The sequence below is a fragment of the Oryctolagus cuniculus genome, chromosome 18, assembly GCF_964237555.1.
Source record: "Oryctolagus cuniculus chromosome 18, mOryCun1.1, whole genome shotgun sequence".
NCBI classification, from domain to species: Eukaryota; Metazoa; Chordata; class Mammalia; order Lagomorpha; family Leporidae; genus Oryctolagus; species Oryctolagus cuniculus.
The window spans coordinates 68,334,264-68,347,282 of NC_091449.1; the positions used below are offsets into that span (position 1 = coordinate 68,334,264).

Genomic DNA, 13,019 nt, shown 5'->3' on the forward strand with positions numbered 1-13,019 from the left:
TTGAGAGGCAGAGTTACAGAGAGAGAGACAGATCTTCCATCCACTGGTTCACTCCCCACATGGCTGCAACAGCTGGAGCTGGGCCAGGCTGAAGCCAGGAGCCCGGAGCTTCCTCTCAGCCTCCCTTATGGGTGCAGGAGCCCCAGGACTTGGCCACCCTCCACCGCTTTCCCAGGTGCACTAGCAGGGAGCTGGAGCAGAAGTGGAGCAGCCGGGACTGGAACTGGGCCTCATATGGGATGCTGGCATCACAGGCAGAGGCTTAACGTGCCGTGCCACAGTGCCGGCCCAGACTCAGGCCCGCCCAGGCCCCCTGCTTCCCGGCAGCTGGGCAGGGTGGGGGCTGGACCTCTGCAGACCCCCGTGCCAGACCCTCTCCCCCAGGAGAGCAGGGAGGGCTTTCTGTAGGTCTCTGTCCCCGGGCGGGCGGAAACCCATGACGTAGCCACGTGACAGGAGCCGGGAGCCCAGCCCAGGCCCGAGTCCCTCAGCCCAGGTCTGGTGCCGCCTGCAGATGGACGATGGGCAGAGGACGGGGACTCCCCTGGGACGTCCGTCTCTAAGAAGTGAGGCTGCCTCTTTACACTGAGGGCGCCCCTGCCCCCTCCGCCCACAACATCCTTGCCCGTGGGTGCTGGGTAAGGGCACCTCCCCAGCCCACCTGGCCCTGGCGTGTGCCGCGTGGCGGGAAGTGTGCACCCTGCCATCGGCGTTGCGTCAGAGGGGACAGGGCAGGGCCCTCTCAGGAGTGGACCTGCCGGTTCTGTGTGCGGTGCTTTGGGTGTCTCTGCTGAAACCGGACAAGAGCCACACGGGGCCCTGGGGAGCGATTAGCAAAGCCTGGGCTGGCGAGTGCAGGGCCAGGGAGGGAGGGGACACTGGCGCCCCTGCCCGCCTTACGCATCCCTGTGTCACTCGCCTGAGTGCCGGGAGGGCACCGCCCAGGGCGGGCGAGCTCAGCCAGCACCTGCAGCTCCCTGGGTTCCTGCACCAAGAGTCCCGGCTCCTCTGGGGTCTGCTCTCCTCAGCCTGTTTAAAGAGCTCTACCCAGAATGCCGCTGGAGTGATCCTAGGTCAGGGGTGTGAGAGGCGCACACGGGGCAGGGAGGGGTGTGAGAGGTGCACACGGGCAGGGAGGGTGTGAGAGGTGCACACGGGCAGGGAGGGCAGGGAGGGGTGTGAGGAGCACACGGGCAGGGAGGGCAGGGAGGGGTGTGAGGAGCACACGGGCAGGGAGGGCAGGGAGGGGTGTGAGGTGCACACGGGCAGGGAGGGCAGGGAGGGGTGAGAGGTGCACACGGGCAGGGAGGGCAGGGAGGGGTGTGAGGAGCACACGGGCAGGGAGGGCAGGGAGGGGTGTGAGGTGCACACGGGCAGGGAGGGCAGGGAGGGGTGTGAGAGGTGCACATGGGCAGGGAGGGCAGGGAGGGGTGAGAGGTGCACACGGGCAGGGAGGGGTGTGAGAGGCGCACACGGGCAGGGAGTGCAGGGAGGGGTGTGAGGTGCACACGGGCAGGGAGGGGTGAGAGGTGCACACGGGCAGGGAGGGGTGTGAGGTGCACACGGGCAGGGAGGGCAGGGAGGGGTGTGAGGTGCACACGGGCAGGGAGGGGTGTGAGGTGCACACGGGCAGGGAGGGGTGTGAGAGGTGCACACGGGCAGGGAGGGGTGTGAGAGGTGCTCTCCATGATCGCTTCAAGGCTTCTGAAAACTGAGCCAGTGACCAGGCAGGTAGGATGTCAGCAGCTGCAGCAGCTTTTCTAAGCCGCGTGGAGGGGCAGGAAACGCCGCGGTCATTTTGTCTGGAGAGCACCGGACGTGGGCAGGCTGCCTGCTTCCGTCTTCTGCACCGCGGCGGCTCGGAGCCTGGAGCAGCCGTGTGTCCAGAGCGGCCTCGTGGCCTCCAGCTCGGCGAGTCAGCGGTGCCCTCTGCCCTGCGCTGCCTGCCCGGCTCCATGCACAGCCGTGAGGGCACTGAGCAGGTGCGGTCTCGTCCCCCAGCTCCGTGCACAGCGCCTCGGCCGATGGAGCAGGGGCTGCTTGTCACCGCCGGCCGCCCCGCGCCACGGCCACTGAGGGCGGCTGCTAAGCTGGAAGGCCCCGGTGGCCCACGTTCCCACTGGTGCGTCCCGCGCCTGGGCGACGCCTGCCCAGCTACCAGCCACCGCCTGGCGGGGCACAGCCGCGCAGGGACTCTGCCCAGGGCTGTTCCCGGGAGGTGGTGTGGCCCGAGGGCCCCGTGTCGGCTGAGAGGCGCTCAGGTGGGCTGTGGCGCAGGTAGTCAGAGCCATCAGGTGTGTGTAGAGCGAGAGCGAGGCCGGGGAGGCCTGAGGAGTCCACGGAAGAGTGGATTGCCGGGAAGCTTATCTGGGGCAAGAAGCCCCTTAACCCACGAGCAGCCTTCACGGTGCACCAGCTGTCCTCATGCAGCGGCACCAAAACACCTTTTTTATTTAAAAATTTAAGAGCAGTAGCACAGATATGTTTTTAAAAGATGTATTTATTTGAAAGAGTTACAGGGAGAGAGAGAGAGAGGCCTTGCATCCGCTGATTCACTCTCAAATAGCCACAACCGTGCACAGCCACCAGAGCTGGGCACCGCCATGGTATTCTCCCCATTTACAGACGGGCAAACAGGGACAGCGGCGGGAGTGAGCTGCGGAGGTCACGGAGCCGGCCCGGGGAGAGCGACGGCCAGCCCTCCTCCCCACGGGGCGCAGGGGCCCAAACCCTCGGGCTGTCCTCCGCTGCCTTCCCATGCGTTAGCAGGGAGCCGGATCGCAGTGGAGCAGCCGGAACTAGAACTGGCGCCCATGTGGGATGCCGGCACCTGCTAAGAAACGCTGGCCCCTAAACTCGTCTCAGCTCCATTTCCACGAACGTGGAGGTCCCCTGGTGCCTGTGCAGAGCGCATCTAGGGCCACCCTGCAGGTTCGGGAGGTGTCGGCCACTCAGCTGGGACACGATACTGCTGGTGACACCGCCCTTGGGACCTGCACCGCCCTCGAAGGAGAAGCGAAACACTGGTGAACCCAAGGTGTGGCCCTGTTGAGACCCTTGATGAGACCCTGGACGTCCCAGGCATAGAGGCGGGGCCTGTGCCCTAGAGCCCCGTACCAGGGGTGGGGACTCTTCCAAGGACGCGGGGAGGGGTCTTTAGGACTGGAGAGCCACTGGCGGGGGTGGGGTCATGGAGGCTGGAGCCAGAGCCCCCAAGGCCTTCATGGATCAGGCAGCCACACCCACAGGAAGGTCTCCTGGTGCCCACACCCTCTCCGCGTCCCCAGGTGGGGGCATTGCAGCGAGCGTGGGGGCAGGTGCGCCTCATCTCCACAGAGCCTTTCCAGTCTCTTCAAGGCTGTTGTCGGTGCCACCCTGAGCACAGAGGGCCTCGGGTGGGGTGGACGCAGAAGCCAGGGCGCCCTGTGTCCCATGGGCAGGGGCTGCTTCGGGGACCGACTGGCACAGGGACAGGGCCCTTCTTGGTGGATTCCTCCCCAGTCTCCATTGCAGAACTGGGGCTCCCTCCTGCGTGGAGGGCACAGGTGCGCCCTGGACACCCCTGGCCGGCCTTCCTCCTCCGTGTGGGGGCTGCCGGCCGCTCAGCTGCTGAGAGGCCGGGCTGGAAGGCTCAATGTGGAAGGGGGCAGGGCCCCGAGCACGCACACCGGCGGCTGTCTTTCTCCAGCCAGGAGCTAACGAGGGGGCCGCCGAGGAAGGCTCAGGTCCCGCCGCAGAGGCAGAGCCGGCCCCCTGGGGAGAGCGTGCGCGCCTGTCTGCCCGCACAAGCACACATGGACGCAGCTCTCGGCCGCAGCAGGCAGAGCCCGCGGCCAAGACTGTGCGGGCGCTGGCCCAGTCACAAGTCCCTTGAGTTCTCCACGTCTGCTGCCGGCCAGGCAGGGTCTCCCGCCCTCAAGCACTGGGTTGGAGTCAGTGCGGAGCTGCTGGCTGGGGCTCAGCGCAGGCTGCAGCTCGTGGGCAGCTCGTGGCTGCCGTGGGCGCCTGGTCTCACACTCAGGGCCCCTCCCTCCCTCCCTCCCCATCTCCCTCCTGTGGGACCAGATCCCTCAGCCCCAGAGGCAAGCCTGGGACGCCCTGGGGTGTGTCCACGGTGCTTCTTGGCCATGCAGCCACCGTGTTCGTAATGAGGATGAGCAGGTGCTGCCGGGAGGACACGGAGCCCCCTCCGAGCCCGGCAGCTCCCGTCAGGACAGCTCGCCCCAGCTGCGGGGATGAGCGGCACCTGCGGCCGCGGCTGGGGCTGGAGGCTGGGACGTGTTTTCCACCCAGGGTGGGGCTGAGGCCACGGACACGCAGGTGCCGGCAGCTGCCCTCTGCTCGGTGGCGTCCAGCGGCTCTGGGAGCGCACGTGAGTGCGCAGAAGTGGGGTGGCCCATAAGGAGGCTTTGCCCAGCTGCCGGGCCTGGCCGGGAGGCCGCCCTGACCACACCTGTGGGGGTGGGTGCTGGTGCAGACCACGGCTGACGGAGAACGGGCTGTTGTGGGGCTTGGCTGCTGCGTTCAGTACTTGCAGGGCTGGTGGGGGTCACTGGTGACTTCCAGTAAGAACGGGAGGCCGGGGAGAGGCCACATCTGCCTGGGCTGGGGCCGAGGGCTGAGCTGGCTGCACGGTCAGCGGACGTGTCCCACAGAGGAGGGGCAGAGCTGGCTGCCAGCCTCCCCCAGCTCTCGCTGGTTCCGGGGTGAGAGTCGGCCCACCGGTGCCCAGGGCAGCGCACGGCCCTCCTCGGCGTGCTGGGGAAGGGGCCTCACCTTCCCTGCTCCGTGCGCTTGGCGTGAACCCCCTTCCCCGTGAGGTCCCGGGCCCTGGAGGAGGTGGCGTGGGACACTGTTGTCACCTGGAAATACACTCGAAACAGACCCCCCCCCCCCGGGAAGGAGGCCTCCACGTGACAGGGCTGAGGCCGGCAGGAAGCCTGAGTCACCGGGGCTCCCGATCCACGCTGGCTGCAGATGCAGGAGAGGCGTGGAGGACGGGCGCAGCGCCACGGCGTCTCGTGCTGACCCTGCAGGAGAAAGCCCCGGCCAAGACGACCAGGTGGAGGCCTCTGCCCCGAGGTCCTGCTGTGGGGTGGCCCCTCTGCGCCCCGACGGCCGCAGGTGCCCGCCAAGGCCTCCCTTTTGGCCCGCTTGCTCCCCCACCCTCCGACCCCACTGGGAACGTTTGGAATCCGGTGGAGCAAACCGAACGGGCTCGGAGCGGAGCTCCAGCTCGAAACGGGACGAGGGGCACCGCCACGCGGCGCCCACGCAGGCGCACTCGGTGACGTCACCAGCCAGCAGGGAGCCTGCCCGTGCCGGGAGCCGCGCGGGGGCCGCGCGTCTGGCTGTACCACCAGGATCCTGGCTCGCGGGCTGGAGGCTGGCCCTGGGCCTGCAGGAGGTGAGTAGGGGAATTCCACAGATGTCTAAACGCGTCTGTAATTTCTGCCAGCGACCTCAGGCCGCTAAATCGTGTCGCTGTTGTTGTCTGACCTTTGAGTCCTGCTCCCTAATCCCTGATTGGCAGGGCCGTCACACGGCAGAGCTGGGACGTGACTGCCCGACCCGCTGAGGGCAGCCTTCTCAAGCTCTGCTCCGTGTTCTGCCTCTGGGACGGCGTGCGTGCATGTGTGTGCATGTGTGCACACATGTATGTGCACGTGTGTGTATGTGGGCACACGTGTGTGTGCGCAGGCGTGTGTGTATGTGGGTGTGCGTGTGTGCACACACGTGTGTGTGGGAGTGTGGGCGTGCGCGTGTGTGTGCGTGGGCCTGCATGTGTGTGCATGAGCTGGGACGTGACTGCCCGACCCGCTGAGGGCAGCCTTCTCAAGCTCTGCTCCGTGTTCTGCCTCTGGGATGGTGGGCGTGCGTGTGTGTGCGTGTGTGTGTGTGTGTGCACGTGTGTGTGCACTTGGGTGTGTGTATATGCATGTGGGCACACGTGTGTGCATGTGCGTGTGTGCATGTGTGCACGCGTGTGTGCACGTGGGTGTGTGGGTGTGCGTGTGTGTATGCATGTGGGCACACGTGTGTGCACATGCGTGTGTGTGGGAGTGTGTGTGTGCATGGGCGTGTGTGGGTGTGGGCATGTGTGTGCACGTGTGTGCACGGGTGTGTGCGTGGGTGTGTATGTGTGCACGCATGTGTGTGTGTGTGCGTGCCTGCTTGAATCTGCTGCAGTTAGTCTTGATATTAAGCGGCCCCTTTGTTGTCCGTGGTCTTTATTGTGAATGTCTTTCGTCACGTGAGTTCGGGGCTGACGGTGGACAGTGGAGCAGGGGCCGCTCGTTCCCTCCTGGCTTCGCAGCTGCCCCCTTGCCTGCTGCTCTCTCCAGAGCACGTGCGGCGTGTCCTGCTGCGGGCACCTGTCGCCCGACTTCTGGGGGTCAGCGGGGGTCCCGCTGTTGGATCTGCTACCGTGTGCTCTCGCGCGCAGCTCTCCGTGGGCGTCTGGGGCGTTTCCAGGTGAGCACGGAGTCTCGGAGCCGAGGGCACGCGTGTGCGTTGGCTGTGGGTTGCCTGGTGAGCATCCGGTGACCTCCAGGAGCAGCTGCCGCACTCACCCCCAGAGCCCTCGCCCAGCCCGCGTGTCAGCCGTCAGCGCGGGGCAGGGCTGAGAGCAGGCACCACGCGGTGACAACGGCTGGGGTGTGCCCTCGGGGCCACAGGCGCCAGGCTCGCGCCAGCTGTGAGTCCCCCTGGCTGCACGCGGGGCCGTGGCCACCCGACAGGCGACCAGCGACAGCCCGCGGTGGTTCTGGTTGTGGCTTCCTGCCCCCTCCTCTGCGCGCTCCCCGGGGGCCCTGAGAGTGCCCCCCGCCCCCGGCTCCCCTGCTGCTCTCCCCTCGGCCCCGTCTCAGAGCAGGGGAGTCTGGGCGCAGTCTCTCCACTTCGTCTGTGGCTCACGGGTTCTGTGTCCTCTCCAGGAAATATCTGTCCGTTCCAAGGTCAGGCATGAGTTTTCCTACGCGCTCTTCCAGACGTTTTATAGATTAAGCTCCTATATTTAGCTCTGGGATGCATTGCGAGGTGATTTTTCCATGCTGTGACGCGAGGTGGGGCTCCGGCCATCTCCGCGTGGACGGGGAGTGAGCCGGCAAGCCGGCGCTGGTCTTGCTCCCCACGGCGTCACACGCGCTGTCTGTGTGCAGCTCTGTCCCTGCACTGCCTGCCCCCCCCTCCCCCCGCCGTGTGTACATGTGTGACGGCGGAAGCACTCTGTGTGGATCACCGTCTCCAGGTTCTGTCTTCGAGACCCGTTCCTCCCTCCCAGTGACTTTGGCCGTTGCAGGCTCAGGATCGGCCATCAGCTTCCTTGACTGGGAGCCGGCCGGCCTGCTGCCCCTTGGGGCAGGGTTGCCGTCCGTGCCCCGTGGACTGCCCGGTCCCCTCTGTGCCAGGCTGCTTTCCCTCAGCTGTGGCTCAGGGGGCCCATCGCCATGTCTGTCTGTTAGGCTGGCCCCATGTGTTGTGTGATGCAGGGTGACTTCCGGTTGTGCGCACAGAGGGGAGCACAGGTGTTCTCTGCACAGCCAGCTGCACCCTGGGCCCTGCCGTGTCCTAGCTCCGGTCATGTGTTTCAACGCCTGGGAGTTACCTTGCAACACAGCCTCCCTTTCTCCTCTCAGTCCGTGCGCCTTCTGTTGCGTCCGCTCTGTCGGTGCGGCCCGGAACTTCCGGCCAGGGTTCAGTGGAGCTGGGGGAACAGACATCCTGATCTTGGGGGCCTTAAACCCCACCCCCAGGATGAGGTCCGCACGGGATACTCTGCTCCGCGCCCATGTTGCTTGCGTTTTCCTATTTTGTCGAAAGGTGTCTCTAAGTCTTCTGATGTCGTTTCTCTCTGTTGAATGTATATTGTGAATTCTGCTGCTTTTCAAATGTTGAGCCAACCTTGCCTTCCTGGATTAGACCCACTGGGCAATGATGTGCTGTCGTTTCCTATCTCTGCCAGTGCTTGGTTTGGTGGTCAGCACAGACAACGGGGCAGCCCCTCCTCCACTTTCTGAGTAGGCTTGTGTGAGGCTGAAGTTCTTTGCTTCCCCAAATGTCTGATGCACTTGGCAGGAAGCCGGCTGTCCAGGACCTGCGAGGGCTCTCAGCCCCCGCCTCGCTCCTCTTTCATTTCCATGGCTCTGTCCTGCGTGGTCACTGATTTCTTTTTGACTTAACACGCATAGTTAAGCGAATCTGCTTAAAGAACAGTACCATGGAGGGCCACATGGGGGTGCTCGGGGAGGGACGGCTGTGCAGGGAGACAAGGAGGACAGAGCGGTGGGAGGAGCCTGGGGAGAGCCTGGGTCAGTGGCTGGTGCCCGGCCAGGCCTCTCCTGGTGTGGATTATTTTTTAGTTTTTAAATTTTTAATTATTTAGTTTTTTAAAGATTTAGTTGTTTATTTGAAAGGCAGAATTACAGAGGTGCAAAGGCAGAGAGAGAGAGAGAGAGAGGTCTTCCATCTGCTGGTTCACTCAAGTGGCTGCAACGGCCGGAGCTGCACAATCCGAAGCCAGGAGCCAGGAGCTTCCTCCAGGTCTCCCACGCGGGTGCAGGGGCCAAGACTTGGGCCATCTTCCACTGCTCTCCCAGGCCACAGCAGAGAGCTGGACCGGAAGTGGAGCAGCCAGGACTCGAACTGGAGCCCGTATGGGATGCCGGCTCCCAGGTGGCAGCTCTGCCCGCTATGCCACAGCGCCGGCCCTGGTGTGGATTCTTTATCGGAGAAGATGCTTCGGTTGGGTCACAACCAGCGCTGCGTTCAGGGGGAGACTTGCTGGAGCCACGCCTGCCCGATTCCCAGGGGTTTGTCCGCCATCACCTCAGTGCCCAGCCGGCTGTGACGGGCGAGGGTTCTCCCGTGACGGACGCGTTCTGACGGAGCCCTCCAGCCCTGGGTCCACAGCAGCAACATGGTTCCCGTCGGGGGCGGGGCCGGGCCGGGGCCGTGGGTGAGGTCTCGGCGTTGGTCCCGCTGCGCCTTCCCGGGGCTCGCTCTGGGGCGGTGAGAAGAGGGGTGGCGCTGGGTGGTCCGGGGCGCGGGCCAGCACAGCCGCGTGTGGATGGCACCTCTGGAACCCTTCCGGCCAGGTTTCCCGAGGAGCAAGATCGTCGCTGGGCCCTTCCTGGCCCGCAGCCCCGAACGCAGCCCACGCCTCTGTGGGCACACCCCATGCAAGAACATTCCGGAAGTCGCTCCACCTCCCTGTGGGAGCCCGGCCAGGAGACCCTCTCCCTCCTCCTGCCCAGGTCTCCCCGTGCCTGGTGGGCTGTGCCTTCCCACAGCTGCCCTGCCACGGCCAGCACTCCTGCCGGGGCCTCTCGCAGCCACCTGCTATGCCTTCGTGTGGTTCTGCCCGGACGGGCGCGCGGGCTCCGCCTGCTGGGCAGGGGGCCTGGGCAGCGTGTGGCGGCCCCGCACAGCCCCTTGTTCCGGCCGTGACAGGAGCTTCAGCTCGCCAGACGCCTCCTGCTGCGCACAGCCTGAGCGTGTGATGCGGCCCCGCAGCTGACTGGCTGTGGCGTCCACGGAGGCGGATCTGCCGGGCTTGTGCACAGCCGCCTCTGTGAGATGGCCTTGGCATCCCCCCTTCCCCCACCCCGGTCAGGAATGGGTCTGAGAACCGAGGGGTCAGAAGGCCGGGCTCAGGCCCAGCCCCGCCCCTCGCTCAGCCTCAGAGCCCTCGTCTTCGGGGGTCAGCGTCCGAGCTGTCGGGCTGAGCACCCGTCCAGGGTGCTGGGTCAGCGCCGCTGCACCACGCACTTCCTGACCTGCACCACGAGCACGGCACGGCGTCAGCCTAGCTGACCGACGCGGTGCCCGAGGCGGGCCTGGCTGACCTGACAGTGGCTCGCCCGTCCCTGAGGGGCTGAGTTCTCACTCGCTGCGATCACACATCTGCAGCAGGGAGAGACCTCGGCCGCTCTCCTCGCAGGGCCCGCGTCTGAGTCCCGAGGACCCGCTGCCCGGGCGTCGGGGATGCAGATCGGGGTCAGTGTTGCCGTGCTCGTGCCCGTGCCCGTGGGTGCAGCCCGATGGCAGCCTGCGTGGGGCGCCTGCTCTGCCGCGGCCCCTCCCTGCACCGCAGGGGCCGGGGAGCAGACGCGCCGTGTGCACGGGTGTTGTCTGGAAAAGCCACGTTTCACACGTGGCACAGCACACGTCCGGTCGGTCCTGCTGAAACACAGCCTCTGCCTCAAAATCACCCTGAGCACAGAATCACCAGTTAAAAACCAGCGGGGGGCTGGCGCCACGGCCCACCTGGTTAATCCTCCGCCTGTGGCGCCAGCATCCCATATGGGCGCCGGGTTCTAGTCCTGGCTGCTCCTCTTCCAGGCCAGCTCTCTGCTGTGGCCCAGGAAGGCAGTGGAGGATGGCCCAAGTGCTTGGGCCCTGCACCCGCATGGGAGACCGGGAGGAAGCACCTGGCTCCTGGCTTCGGATCGGCACAGCACCGGCCATAGCGGCTATTTGGGGGGTGAAGGAAGATCTTTCTCTCTGTCTCCCTCTCTCACTGCCTATAACTCTACCTGTCAAAAAACAAACAAAAACCAGCGGGCCCGTGGGGAAACAAAGGCCAGAGGGCAGCCCTCTGTGCTCCAGCGACGACTCCGGGGAGAGCGCCGCACGCTGCTGCGTGTGCCGGGCGGCGGACAACACAGAAGTTCTGCCATAAACACGGCACTTGAGCTTCAAACCCTCGTGTGTCGGCTGGTGGGGGCGTGGGAAGGGCTGCTGGGGGCTGCCGTGGCCGGTCAGGAGGGGGTCACCGCGGCAGACGGCGGTCGTGCCCCCGAGGGTGTAGGTGCGGGGCACGGGGCAGCGAGTTGCATGCGCCTCTGGCCCGGGTCGGTCGAGGGCAGCGGCTGTGCTCGCCCCGTGTTTCTGGGGAGTAAAGCCACGGGGCGGGACGTGAAGCTGCGCTGTGTTCTGCGTGGGATAGCCCGGCGTTGCCTGCAGCCGCGGCTCCCCCGTGGCTCCGCGTCCAGCCTTCCTGCACAGGGAAGAGTTACTGCGTGACCTGGAACGTTTCAAAAAATGACTGCTCCGCCAGACTGTCCAAAAACGAAAAACAAAAGAGAAGGCAACGCGGAATAAATGCAGGCACGGGCCTTGCCCAGGCCCCTTCCTCAGTCTGGGCCGGTTTCCTGTCTGTCTGCACAACTCAAGGCCACAGTGCCACCTGCCTGGGGGGCTTGCGTGTTCTGTGGGCTCGGAGCACCAGGCTGACGGGCCGAGGCGGTGTTTGTGGTCAAGGGCGGGTGTGGCCCCGCAGAGTGGCATCGGCTCCCTCCAGGGGTGGGTGTGGGGGCTGGAGCTCCCCTGGTCCTGCCTGCTCTGCCCCCAGGATGGGGCCATGGTGAGGCATCCCCTCTGTGGCCCTCCCTGCGGGTGGTGTGGGGGCCTCGGCCGCCTGCCCTGGCACGTTTTGCCAGGCGGCCACTGCGTCCCTCTTCAGGAGAGCTGAGGACAGGGCAGGCTAGCCTGCCGGCGGCAGTCCTCTGCGGATGCTCCAGCCTCCGCATCTGCTTCGAATCAGAGCCTGGGGCGCGAGGTTCTGCCCTCTCCCCAGCCGCGTGTCCTGGCAATCGCCCGCTGCCGTCCAGCCCTGCGATGACTTCAGCTCTTGCCGGCACTTGAGGCCGTGGCCGGCTCCAGGACCCGCCCGCTCTGGCTCAGGCTGCGGGGTGCCACTGGCTCCCTGTGCCATCTGCCGCCAGGTGCGTGTGGCCGGCTGGTTTCCCTGCACTGACCCTAGCCTCCTCTGCCAGGCCCATGGTCCAGAGGGGTCTGCTGCCTGGCTGCCCTCCAGGGAGCCTGGGGTCTGGGACCAGCGCCTCACCTATCACCTCAGTCCCAGGTCTGAACCAGGACAGACATGCAGGGTGCTGCCTAGCTTCGGCACCAGTTCCTCTGTGGTCTTTCGGAATCGTTTAGAGAACCTACATGTCAGGGCCGGCGCTGTGGTGTAACAGGTGAAGCCACTGCCCGCGGTGCCGGCATCCCATGTGGGCACTGGCTCGGGTCCTGGCTGCTGCTCTGACCCAGCTCCCTGCTGACGGCGTGGGAGACAGAAGATGGCCCGAGTCCGTGGGCCCCTGCACCCACACGAGAGAGCAAGAAGAAGTTCCTGGCTCCTGGCTTTGGCCTGGTCCAGTCCTGGTTGTTGTGGCCATCTAGGGGGTGAACCAGCGGATGGAAGCTCTCACTATGTCGCTGCCTCTCTCTCTGAAACCCTGCCTTTCAAATAAATAAATCTTCAAAAAAAAAAAAAAAAAAAAACCACCACATCTTGTTTTGAATGTTCTTGATGGCGACAAATTCGGTTGCAAAGTGGAGTTCTGCTTCGAGGACGAACGGGGCGGCTCTGGTGAAGCGAGGCTCAGCGCCGCCTGCAGGCTCCGACCGTGGAGCGGAAGCAGCGCCACGCGTGGGCACAGACGCAGAACCTCTGCCCAGGCGCCTTCCAGGTCCCTCGTGCAGCTGACCCTGCCACCCAGGCCCCCGTCAGTCACCAGACCTGGATGGCACAAGACGGGCAGGTGTGACCCAGGAGCTGGAAATGCCTCCGCATTGCTCCTGGCTCAGGAGCCCTTGGCCACCCACCCATCTATGGAACCACCCACCCTTCTCCCATCCACTCACCGCTCCATCATCTGTCCCTCCGTACACCCACCCACCCTTCTGTGTATCCATTTAGTCTACCCCTCTGTCCATCCGTCCATCCACCCACCTGCCATCTCCCTACCTACCCATCACCCACCCATCCATGCATCATCCATCTACCTCTGCGTCCATCCGTCCACCCAGAACCCAGGATCCGGTGCGTGTGGACACCTGTCCTCATCCCAGCCTTCCTGGGACACGCCCAGAGGGCAGTCCCGTGGACCCGGCACGTGAGACGCGCCTGGAGGAGTGAACCACGCCAGGAGCAGGCACTGGGTGCCGTGGTCGTGGAACTGACGCTCCCTGAAGCCGGAGCAGCAGGTCCCGAGTCGCTCGTTAGCAAAGGA

At 65.4% G+C, this 13,019-nt stretch overlaps 1 protein-coding gene across 2 annotated transcripts in view; it reads left to right on the forward strand.

Moving 5' to 3' along the window:
- Positions 1–4,941: 4,941 nt before the first annotated feature.
- Positions 4,942–13,019, forward strand: part of ZNF469 (zinc finger protein 469) — a 211,679-nt gene continuing 203,601 nt past the window's right edge. For both annotated transcript variants that reach the window (XM_070061896.1, XM_070061897.1), the window contains exon 1: positions 4,942–5,407. The gene's annotated coding sequence lies outside the window, so the exon portion shown is untranslated. The remainder of the gene's footprint in view (positions 5,408–13,019) is intronic.